At 47.4% G+C, this 11,547-nt stretch overlaps 1 long non-coding RNA gene across 1 annotated transcript in view; it reads left to right on the top strand.

Annotated features, from left to right (window-relative positions):
• Positions 1-1,823: 1,823 nt before the first annotated feature.
• The window catches only part of LOC135915880 (uncharacterized), a 46,985-nt gene continuing 37,261 nt past the window's right edge, over positions 1,824-11,547 (top strand). The window contains exon 1 of the long non-coding RNA XR_010568774.1: positions 1,824-2,056. This is a non-coding gene — a long non-coding RNA (uncharacterized lncRNA). The remainder of the gene's footprint in view (positions 2,057-11,547) is intronic.

The raw sequence follows: 11,547 nt of genomic DNA, 5'->3' as shown, positions 1-11,547 counted from the left end.
AACCCGGTCGACTAAATCTACTAAAAAGGCTCGCGCTTCTTTGGGCCATTCAAGCCACTCTGCTAATTCGCCGAGGGCTTCTAATCCTACTCGAGAGCTCGTGGTTGAGGAAGCATTGTCGAACTCCGTTAATCCTGTGCTTGTACAACTTTCGACTGAAATATTGGAGTATGAAAATATTGAAATACGGAGTGGGCACGGGAGAGCAGCGACGATGTTGTTGCTCAATATCGCCTTCTGCTTTCATATGCAGTTCATCGCCTTATTCTTCGGATGGCTATCCGTGCCTGCGCTTGCGGTTGGACCAACCAACGTTACTAGACTAGCTTCAGTTTTAAAACTCGGCGCCGTTGCGCGGAACCGCCACCCGCCCGCGCCTTTGTGGCGCTGCAGTCGCGCCCGGCTTCACTCCCCCACTGACCGGCTACGCGGGCGGGCCGGAAAGCACGCGGTATGGTGTCTAGATAGGGGCTAGACACCATCAAGACACCCTACACGCGGTGCAGCGTTGGTGTATTCTGTGGTTCGTTGTTGGCGGCGAATTTCAGCAAGCATGTCATCCATGAAACTGTAGCCTTCGCCGAGTTTATTAAGAATATCAGCAGACGATGCCGACGTGCTGCGTACCTGGCTGCATAGGCCGCTATCGGAACGATGTCGACAGTTCGGCGCACCACTTTTTCTGTGCTGCCAGCAATGCGACGCTTCGCTCGGCGTGAAACAGAGCGATTCCTCGTGCCTACCGGGAACTCACTGCGAAATCAACGGCACGCGCTCGTGCCACTGCTCCCGCGTTCGTCGTCGTCTTCCACAGCTGGCTGTGTGGCCGTTCATCTTTCCAGCGTAGAATTTCACTTCACTTCTGTCGTCGTAATCACCGTGGTCGTAATGGGGAGGCCGCGTTTACGGGGGTATGAGCCATTGCTTAAGGGAGTATGAGCCACTCATGGTCATACGTAACGGAAAGATCTAATTTTGGTGGTGGTGGTGGTGGTGATAAACTTTACAGAAATTTATTTTCGAAGAATCACAAGCAGCAAATCGCAGGTGAAGGCTGCTAACCACGCCGCCGAGCAAACTCGAGACATCGAACGCAAGCGACAACTGCGGACATACAGTCAGTGAAGTCGTTCTCTCTCGCAGCCGATTGTGTGTGTAACCTCATAACTGAGAAATACTTTAATGAACCCTCGGGATTAACCCAGTGATAAACACAGGGGCCGCACATTTCAGCTTCGCTGATTAAGCATCTTCACGGAATAAAAAATCGGACTTTTTTTTGTGTGTGTGTGGCTTGTGTGTACAAAGACCAACCTCATCTTTCTTTTTGTAGCGCTTCTTTGGCGTGGTGAGAAGCTTCGGTGGGGATGAAGATCATTCTACAATCACGCACTTTGGCCAGATATTCAGGCTCGTGAGCCTAAACTGCGCGAAACGTTAAGACGACAGGAAGAAACAACATTTAGAAACGCAGCTTCTGCGCTTCGCTGTATGCGTTTCTTCCTTTCGTGCAGTTTACCCTTCTTTCAGTATTAACGAACTGGCGCGATAAATCTTATTGCTGTGGGTGGATACCGCTTTCTCGTGGTATCACTAATTCGGACAAGGGAGAACACCAGCGAGCGTGAAACACGCGCAAACTGCCCGTCCGCACGAGCTCAAGGCTGTGACGAGGCGTCTGCAGTGGAGCCCGATGGAACAGCGTTGCCCTCTGGCGGCTGTCACAGAAGTGGCGACAGCGGCTGTAAGCGCGCCGGCGGGGAGTTTTACAACTGAAGCTAGTCTAGTAACGTTGGGACCAACTGCTCCTGCATCGACGCCGTTGCCGTTATCATCACCGCTCTTGATACCTTCGGCGACAGCGAGCGATTATGTCCAGTACGAGCTTTGCCCTGGTGCCACCTTCCCATCATGGTCAAGCACGGCATCAGCACTGCCACCGACAGCATCTTGCCACCGGGATTTAAACGACTTGCATCGGCTTTCCGCCTTCAGTGGACACGGGAGAGCAGCGACGATGTTGTTGCTCAAAATCGCCTTCAGCTTTCATATGCAGGTTGGTGCAGCCCCGTCTCTTTATTGTAAACGTTCGAGCAACCGGTGTCTCTTGCTCTTCCCGTGCCCAAGTGTTGTTCCCGATACCTTGAACGACTGTATATTTGTCGTTAAACTTCTGATGCTAAGCGGTGACGTAGAACAAAACCCCGGTCCTCCCCAACCTCACCCTAGCAAATCGCACAAGGAACTGCTTGATGCCATTACTGCCTTGTCAACAAAATTTGACAAGCGTCATACGGAAGTAATATCATCTTTGGCCGAGTTAAAGGAAAACCAAGGGGCACTTACGCAAGAAAGTCTCAGATCTTACAGAAAGATTGGTAACTTTAGAATCCGTTGCTGAATCTATTGAAAATGCGTCGGCGCCAACTGAAATTAACCGCCTTGTTCATGAAACTGTTAGAACTAAAGGTGCCGTACTGAACTCAAGGCTCGACGAATTAAACGATCGGTCTCGAAGGGACAATTCATTTTATGGCATATCTGACAATGCTAACGAGACATGGGCACAGTCCGAAGACTGTATTAAAGATCTGCTGTCACGTCATCTAAGCTTGAACGTTACCGATATGATCGACAGAGCACACAGGCTGGGTTCCTTTGTGCAACTAAAGACACGCCCAGTTATCTTCAAGTTTGCGTCTTTTAAAACCAGAGTTAGTTCTTTCTCAGAAAGCTAAGCTGAAAACAGCTGGCATCTCTGTAGGAGAAGACTTCTGCAGATCAACACGCTTGTCACGAAAAAAACTAATTGAATACGGAAAATCTAGCGGCAAACCTTTTTCACTGCGCTTTAACAAGCTTATCAACAAAAAGCGCTACATCTACTGCGCATCCACTGATAACGTTTGTGAAGTTGACTCCCCTCGTGAGTCACATCCCCTCGTGAGAAGAGACACATCATTTGCGTGGCGGGAAGATAGCTACGCAGTTGGTGGGTTGCGGTTACCATCTTCCCGCCACGCAAATGATGTGTCTCTTCTTTTTAGCAATGCACGTAGTGTGCTCAACAAGCGAGCGGCACTCTCGGTTCATATTGATTCATGTTCTGCTGATATTGTTATTCTACCCGAAACATGGCTTTCTGCAAAAGTTCAAAGCAGTGAAATCTTTGACTGTGAGAAGAAATACGCTATTTATCGATATGACCGCGATGTTCCTATCGGTGGGGGTGTCTTGATCGCTGTTAATGCAGTTTCCTTCCTCAAGTGTCCCAGTCGTGTCAGCTAGAACTGGTGTGCGTGCGTATTACCATTGACAATAGGGATTGCATTTTTTATGTTACAGACCCCCAACTGCACCCCGTTCTTTGTGTGATGAACTTCATGACGTCTTAAATAATATAGTTACGCGATACCCCACATTGCCTTTCTTTCTGTTGGGAGATTTCAGCCTTCCAAACATCTCATGGCACAGTGGTACCGCCACTATCACAAATTCTTCGGAATGCACACAGTTTCTTGGTCTTTGTTCCGATTTCAACCTCGCACAACTTGTTGATGAACCTACTCGTACTACTGCAGTTTCCGCTAATATCCTTGATCTCATTTTTACTGCTACACCTGATCTTGTTTCCAAACTAACTTATATCCCTGGTTTAAGTGACCACTTGATTATTCATTTCACTTTGCGTGCCCATGTTTCTACTAAAAAGAGCTTTAAGGTTGTTCGCGATTAGAAGCACGCCAATACGGCTTCTATCACGGCATAAATGGAATCATTCACAGCTGCTTACATCCCCGGTTTTGACGAACGCTCACTTGAGGATAAATGGCAACTTTTCAAAAATAAACTACTATCTTTAATTGACAGTAATATACCTCGACGAAAGATACACTAGATCGCCATGGTTCAACAACTCTCTTAAACACCTGCGCAACAAAAAGAAACGGTTATTCCGCCGGGCCAAGCAATCAGATCTCCCCGCTCATTGGTCAACGTACCGTCAAGTGGAAACTGAGTACATTCAAATGACTAGTGACGCTAAAACTACCTTCTTGAATGTTACATTGCCCTCGTTTCTTCAAACGAGTCCGCGCAAGTTTTGGAGTGCGTTTTTTAATTCGAAAGCATGTCCTTAGGCATAATACAAAAGATGTTAAAAATACACGAACAGATTTGACTCGTGCAAAAAATCAAGGAGTGAACGATGTAGTCCGTGAATCCAACGTTCAAGGTCGGGTGGGCGGCCAGGCCGAAGGCCTGTTGCCCGGAGGTGGCGGAGACGGCTTAGATGAAGTCCTGGGCACCAGGGGCGTAGCCAGGGGGGGGGCTTATGGGGCTTCAGCCCCCCCCGAAATTTCTTCGTGCTGTCCATGCACCTCCGACCAAAGCGACCCCCGGCGCCGGAAATCACTCAGGGTTTTGTCTAGAATGTCTTTTTGACGCTCGAAAAGACATTTAACCGCGAAGATTGCGAACTCGGGCTGGATTTCGTGGCAACGCCCATACACCGGCAGTCACATAACGCCAAGCAGTCCCATCCGAGCACAATGTTTCAAGGGCGCTTTGATGGTGAGTGGGCTCGCCGCGGCATCTCACTGAGGCCACCGAATCTATGGAGCGCATGGATATCAATTGCGAAACTTTATGGGTATAAATCTCATAAGCTCTTGATGTGAAACGTGCATTGACATTTCCAAAGTTGTGCTTTAAATTTTCAATTGCGGAACTTTGTGGGTTTAATGTTGTTATAAACATTTGACGCCAAAGGTCCATTGACTTTTCTAAAGTCATACATCGGAACATACAACGAGACAAGCCAAATCAACACACTAGCAGACGAGTTGACAAAGCACGCAGCGAGGTCCAATGAGACGATGTGTTGGGGTGGTTCATTTGTGCCGTCATGTCACATAAAAAAATATCAACACTTTTTTAACCTACGCCAGAACAACCATGTCAAGACACTAAAGCCAGCCAAAGTAACTACGTTCTTATTTATTTTTTCTACTTTGACTTTTATTCGCCGATAACACATTGAGTCTCTTCAATTTTTTTTTGTTCTTGCTACCCTACCCGCGGGCTGCCAGAGCGAGCCAGAGCGCATATTTTTTTCTCGTATGGCTCCGACCAACGCGCGGTGCACTTCGGTGGGCGTTCGGTTTGCTCTGGCCGAGTGGAGTTTCACCTGACAGAGTTTTGGAAGCTTTCTGGCTAGCAGACGAGAAAAAAAAAAACAATGGTCGCTCGCGGCATCACTGCGGGGACTCGAAGGATTGCACCGCGTTCCTTGAGCGGAACTTTTCCGGAAAGTCTTGTTTCGCCGGTGTAGGATACTGAGCAATATGCGTATGGTTTTCAGTGGGCCAATCGTCTCATGTTTTCTTCGGTATTAATTCTGTAGCCCCATTAGGTGCCCGATGTAGGCATTCGATTCTGGCCAACATACTTTCCTATGCGTTTTTTTTTTCCACTTAGGTGCCTCCGCCCCACAGAAAAAAAATACATTGTTGCGGCGCAGCGAATTGTCGCATGGTGAAAGTTCGATTTTGATACTTCTTTTGCGGAAAGTAATGGGCGACGGGACGCTTCAGTTTCCGGATACGTTTATTGTATTATTGCGAAAGCAATTATACGGACACTCCAGGCGCATTCCTGCCATCGCCCTCATGTTTGGTATAAAGTCCAAGGGTGATAAAATCGTGACCACGCGCTGCATGCTGTATGTGCGAATGAAAGCGTAGGGGGGGAGGTGGAATGGGTGAGCCGACGATGGTGGCTCAGTCTTGTGTGCGCAAAGGAGAAAAGCGGGAAGCAAGCGCGCCGCCTTCCATCGCGCGCAATACATCGGAGGGAGTAGATGGAATGGGGGTGGAATCTAGGATTCTGTGAATCTATGATTGTGCAACATGTTTATTTGCCTTGTTTGACGCATTACATACAGTTACTTTTTCTTACATACATAGACTCATTGGAGACTTATACGTACACTTAAATATCTTGTTGCGATGTTTTGTGTATACATGCAGTGAACTATGTTTCCAGTGACACTTTTTTGTCCTTTATCAAGCCGTATTTTCACATTTGTATATCCCATTGTATCTTTGCATTTCTAATGTACGAGGGCGAGTCAAATGAAAGTGCGCCTACCCTAACCGCGCAATAATGGTTCGGTTCATTATCTGCGAGGCATGCGCGTAGGAGAACGGCATGTCTCATTTACAAAAGTTACACGCAGGTGTGAAGATAAATGTTCTTTAATGCTCTGATACACTGGGTTGAATATGGTTGCGTCACATAATGGACACTTCAAAAGTTGAACAGCTCGGTGTCGCGAAGTTTTTGACAGCTAAACGTGTTTCCGAAACAGAAATTAATCGCCGTATGGCTTCCGTTTACGTTGAACACGGCATTTCATTGACCACTGTGAAGCGTTGGAGCAAACGGTTTAAAGGACGTTGTAAAGACATTCCAAGACCGGGCCAAAACCATCGTGCAATCACCCCCCACACAATTTCAAAGGTTCATGAGCTGATGAAACAAGAACGGAGGATAAGCATCGATGAACTGGCAGACCGTCTGAACATCAGTCACGGTTCGGTTCACGCCTTAATTCATGAGCTTCTCCGTTATCGGCTCTTTGGTGCGCAATGAATCTCAAGATTTTGATCCATAGCGAGAAGACGGAGAAGTTTCGCGCTGCCTTGACTCATCTGATCGGGTATCACAATGAGGATGACGACTTCATGTTTGCAATTGTGATCGGGGACGAACCTTGGTGCCACTACTACGAGCCTGAAACACGACGGCAAAGCTTACAGTGGAAATATTCGAATTTACTACGCCCAAAGAATGCAAAGGCCATCATTTCCGCTGGAAAGGTGCTGTTGACTTTTCTTTCGGTCGTCAGGGTCCATTACTGATAGAATTTGCTAAATCTTGAGAGGCTATCAATTGTTTCCGATATTGTGAAACGCCAGAACGGCAGTGTGTCGCAATCAAGAACGAACAACGTGGAAAATTGACAAATGGGGTCATCTTGTTCCCCGACAATGCCTGTCCCCACGTCGCTTATGTGGTTAATACAAAACTGGCAATGTTCAAGTGGGAAACGCTGCAGCATCCGCCATACAGCTCAGACCTGTCACCTTGCGACTTCTACATTTTGAGGCAACCGAAAAAGCAGCTCAAGGGAACCAGATACAGACTTTTTGAAGCAGCAACCCAAGGAGTTTTATAAGACGGGAATCACGCGACTCGTTAGTCAATGGGACAAATGTCTAAATTCTCATGAACACTACTTTTAAAAAAAATACCCCGTTGTTGGCTCACATTCATTTGACTTGCCCTCGTATATCTTGCAGAATTCCTGCTTTTTATACGTGCCCTCTGTTGCGACTGATTTCGGTGCAATTACTCACGATACACGACCGGTGACAGCTGCTTCTGCGAAATACATTAAAACAAATTACAGCGTCATTGAGATTTTTCACTGGCCATTGCATATATACAAGAATGTAAGCACGGTTCTTGAATGACAAAGTTTCATTAACATATTTGTCCTCAACTTGTTCAGTTCATTGCCTTTTAATTTTTCATATCAGTGGCATGCACTGCTTTCCTGGTTTCGAAATGATATAGTTCTAAAGTTCGTGTGATATTTTCTTTACTTAAATAGACAAAAATATGGAAGCATTGATATCAGTTATTTTGGGCAATATTTTTGGCACATACGAGTATATTCTTTTATGAAAAAATACATATTTTATTGTTTTGACTGTGCGTAGCGTTCAAGAATTCGTTTGCAGCATTTTTGGCAATGACAATGCAGTTATTATTCATGGATTTGATCCCTTGACAAATTGTTTAAGAGGAAGCTTTAGCTCGGGCCCAATCCGACGCGGCCTATTCAAATACTTGTAAAACGCAGAAACCCTTTTCTTAGATAATCCTGCTAATCGCTTTTATTGAAATTCGTTGCATTTGAGAGAGAAAGTTAAATCCTAGTTCTTTTGGAAACACAACTTCGATTTAGGGCCTGAATGTTGTTTAAAATATTTTGAAAAATTCGAATGTTTGAAAATATACAAGCACGACGTTTACAAACTAATAGCTATGCATGAATAACAGACATTGTGGTTCTGTAAACGGCATCTATTATAACAGTCAAAGTGGACAAGTTTGCTATGTCAATTTGTATCTTACGTGAATTGGTTACGTTGTGTACAAGGGTTCTGCACAAGGCGTATTTCCACAATACTACATTTTTTTTGAGATTCATGTGTAACATATCCATTTTGTCCGCTGTAGATGTACTATCAGATGCAATTCACAGAATTGTGATATTTTTCATTGTTGAGTCACGGAGTTTTCAACATGATAGTTTCGTTTTCTGAAAATTTTCGATTTGGCCAATTTTTAATAAATAATTGACCACCTAAATAAAAAATTTTAAACCAGTAGTCACTAGAATTAAACTTTTTCTTTTAAATGCAACAACAAAATTTCTGGCTACGCCACTGGCCCCATGCATATATATATATATATATATATATATATATATATATATATATATATATATACATATATATATACACACACACACACACGGGGCCAGTGGCGTAGCCCCCCCCGAACAAAATTTCTGGCTACGCCACTGCTGGGCACGTCCATAATAGGCGTGTCACATTTTGGATTTCTGTGTTGCGAAATGGGCACGATGAGCCGTAAGCACCATGGTACTGTTGTGGCCAGAGAGCGGTCACAGACGGGGTGAGCGCGACCCCGACACGTAGCCTCCTTAACGTAACCTCCTCTCGGTGGGTTAACCCACCAGGGAGGTCTGACCCACACGGAGGTATGAGAGCTCGTGTGGTACGTCGGATGTTTTCCTTTTCCTGGATCAGTCGTCCACAGGCGTCTTCAGGAAAATGTGGAAGTGGGTATGTTGTAATCTGTGGGTGGGTTCCCATATCTGCTTCAAGGAGACCCGGCAGGGCTGCTCGAGGCACCCACTGGGCGCGTATGAGGATATTCGTAGTGGCAGCAAGACGGTGAATGCTATCAGAGTAGAGTGGACCGAGATACCCTACGTATGTCATGGATGGCTTGAGTCTGTGCGAATGATGAATTGAGAGTATCGAGCATCTTGAACAGTAAGTAGCAACGCGGCCAAGCCGTCTCGTATGGCAGCAAGCTCGGCAAGGTAGGCCGGTGGTGCAGGATCGGCAACATACGAGCACGTCTGGCCTGCCTCCGGTATCAATGGACACACGAGAGCTGTGTGAATCATGGTGCCATTAAAACTGGCATCAGTGTATGCTATGAGTCGCATCGTCTTGATTGTCATCGGCGCGATGAAGGCGGGAAACATGGGCATTCGCCTGACGAGGAACCGGGCTATACAGACGACCAAGAGGCTTATTGTCACTTAATTGTACCCTTTCCCACGGAGCTACATCGGGTCTCGTTGATGCTGGATTGTCTATTTCGTGCCCCATGTATCGGGCCAGTGAAGCTGCCGAGCATAAATATGATGGCTTTAGGGCGCGCACGCATCGATGTTGGTGTACGAGTTCGTCGATAGTGTTGAGCTGGGATTCGGCCTGTAGGTTTGGCAACGGAGTAAGACGTGGTAGTCCCGTTATGACCCGCATGGCTTCGTTATTAATGGCCTCAAGGCGAGCCCATTGTGCCTTCGTGAGATGATGAAACTGGGCTCCGTAGACGAGTCGTGGTTGCAATACTGAACGGACAAGAAGGCGAGCCATTTTGGTGCTCGCTCCGCCAGATTTCTTCGCAATCCGACGTATCAACTGTATCGTTTCTGCGGCCTGTTGCTTTGCATTCTTGACCTATGGTCCCGCAGATCCGGAGGAATCTATTTCAAGGCCGAGTACACGGAGAGTTGAAGCTTCGTGTAATGGTTGCTGATCCAGAGTTAACTGAAGAGGCCGGAGTGCCAGTAGACGGCACCCATACTTGTTCGCTACTGACATGTACGTCGTCTTGTCCTTGGAAACGTCAAGGCCTATCTGAGCACACCAGTTGTGCGTCATGTTTAGGGCATCTTGGAGCGCTTGTTCTTGGTGGCAGATTTCAGGATCAACTGACCAGACAGGGATGTCACCTGCGTACATTATGTACTGTGCGTTATGTATCGTGGCTAGTTTCCAAGCTAGTGGAAGGAGAACAATATTGAAAAGGACTGGTGCAAACACAGATCCTTGTGGGACACCCCGATGTGTGACGAACTGACCTGCTGCTTGCCCAGCCAGGCGAATGGAGAAGGTGCGAGCGCACGGCAAGGCTTCGACGAATCTGCAGACACGGCTAGGGAACTGAAGCCAATGGAGAATTCCGACAATTGCTTCGTGACTCGCATGGTCGTACGCTTTACGAATATCCATTGCCAGAATCGTGCGAATTCTTCGGGAGCGGCCTCCGATAAGGACCATAGAAGATAGGTACGTAAGGCCATCCTCTGCGCCTAGATGAGCACGGAACCCGATCTGGCCAGGATGACAGCATGAGTACCGCTCGAGCCACCATGTAATACGTGTCGCGAGCATACGCTTCATCAGCTTGCCTAACGTTGAGGCAAGTGCTATTGGGCGCATATGAGCGATATTATCTTGGGGTTTACCAGGTTTGGGAATAGGGACAATTTCTGCATGCCGCCAAGAATCGGGAATAACTCCTGTAGCACAAGCTTCGTTTATGGCCCCCAACAGCACTTCGAGAACTTTACCTTCCGTTTTTTGATAAAGTTCATACGGTATGCCATCTGGTCCTGGTGCCTTGCATGGCTTCGAAGGCAGGTCTATTGCCGCTAAAAATTCCGCCATAGTGATGACAGCTTGTATACCCTCGATGTCGGAGAGCGTAGGCGGCGTGCCTGCGTCCGCGGGAAGGCAGTAGTAACAACGAAGGGAGGCGGTGCTGTGTTCAAAGCCGGAAAAAAGGTGTGGGCGACAGTTTCTGCGAATACTGCTGGTGTCTGGCCCGATGCTAACAGGGCGCAGGCTGCGGGCTCTGTAGGGCGCCGACCACGTTCCATTACTCGGAAGGTGCGCTAACTGGAGGCATTGAACGACGAAGGTCCGAGAGAAGAGCACCAGTCCATCCAGCGGCCACGTTCTAAGCGGTGTTCATGGCGCCGAGCTACTGCAGTAAGACGTTGGGCCTCTAAGCGAAGGGTGTTTGATGCAGGGTCACGTTCTGATGCAAGTTCTGCTTGGCGGCGCGACGCCCAGAGACGCAGAAGTTGCAAATCAGGAGCGGTTCGTGATTCATCAACCCACGACGTACGTGTCGCCTCAACTAATGCCGCCTTAAGAGAATAGGATGGGTCCAGCATGAAGTTGGATACATTGCTTTCTTATACCGCCCTGTATTGACCCCAGTCCACTACTCGACATAGTCGACGGAGGCGGCCTGTTCCGCCCGAAGATAAGCCAAGGTGAATCGCATGATGGTCGCTACCCCAGCAGTCGGGTTCACATGACTACGAGACGGTTGTCCTTCCTAGCCACCAAGATAAGTCCG

This window comes from Dermacentor albipictus, unplaced genomic scaffold, assembly GCF_038994185.2.
Source record: "Dermacentor albipictus isolate Rhodes 1998 colony unplaced genomic scaffold, USDA_Dalb.pri_finalv2 scaffold_13, whole genome shotgun sequence".
NCBI lineage: Eukaryota > Metazoa > Arthropoda > Arachnida > Ixodida > Ixodidae > Dermacentor > Dermacentor albipictus.
The sequence above is the reverse complement of the archived record's forward strand: the minus strand, read 5'-3'. Positions and strand labels throughout refer to the sequence as shown.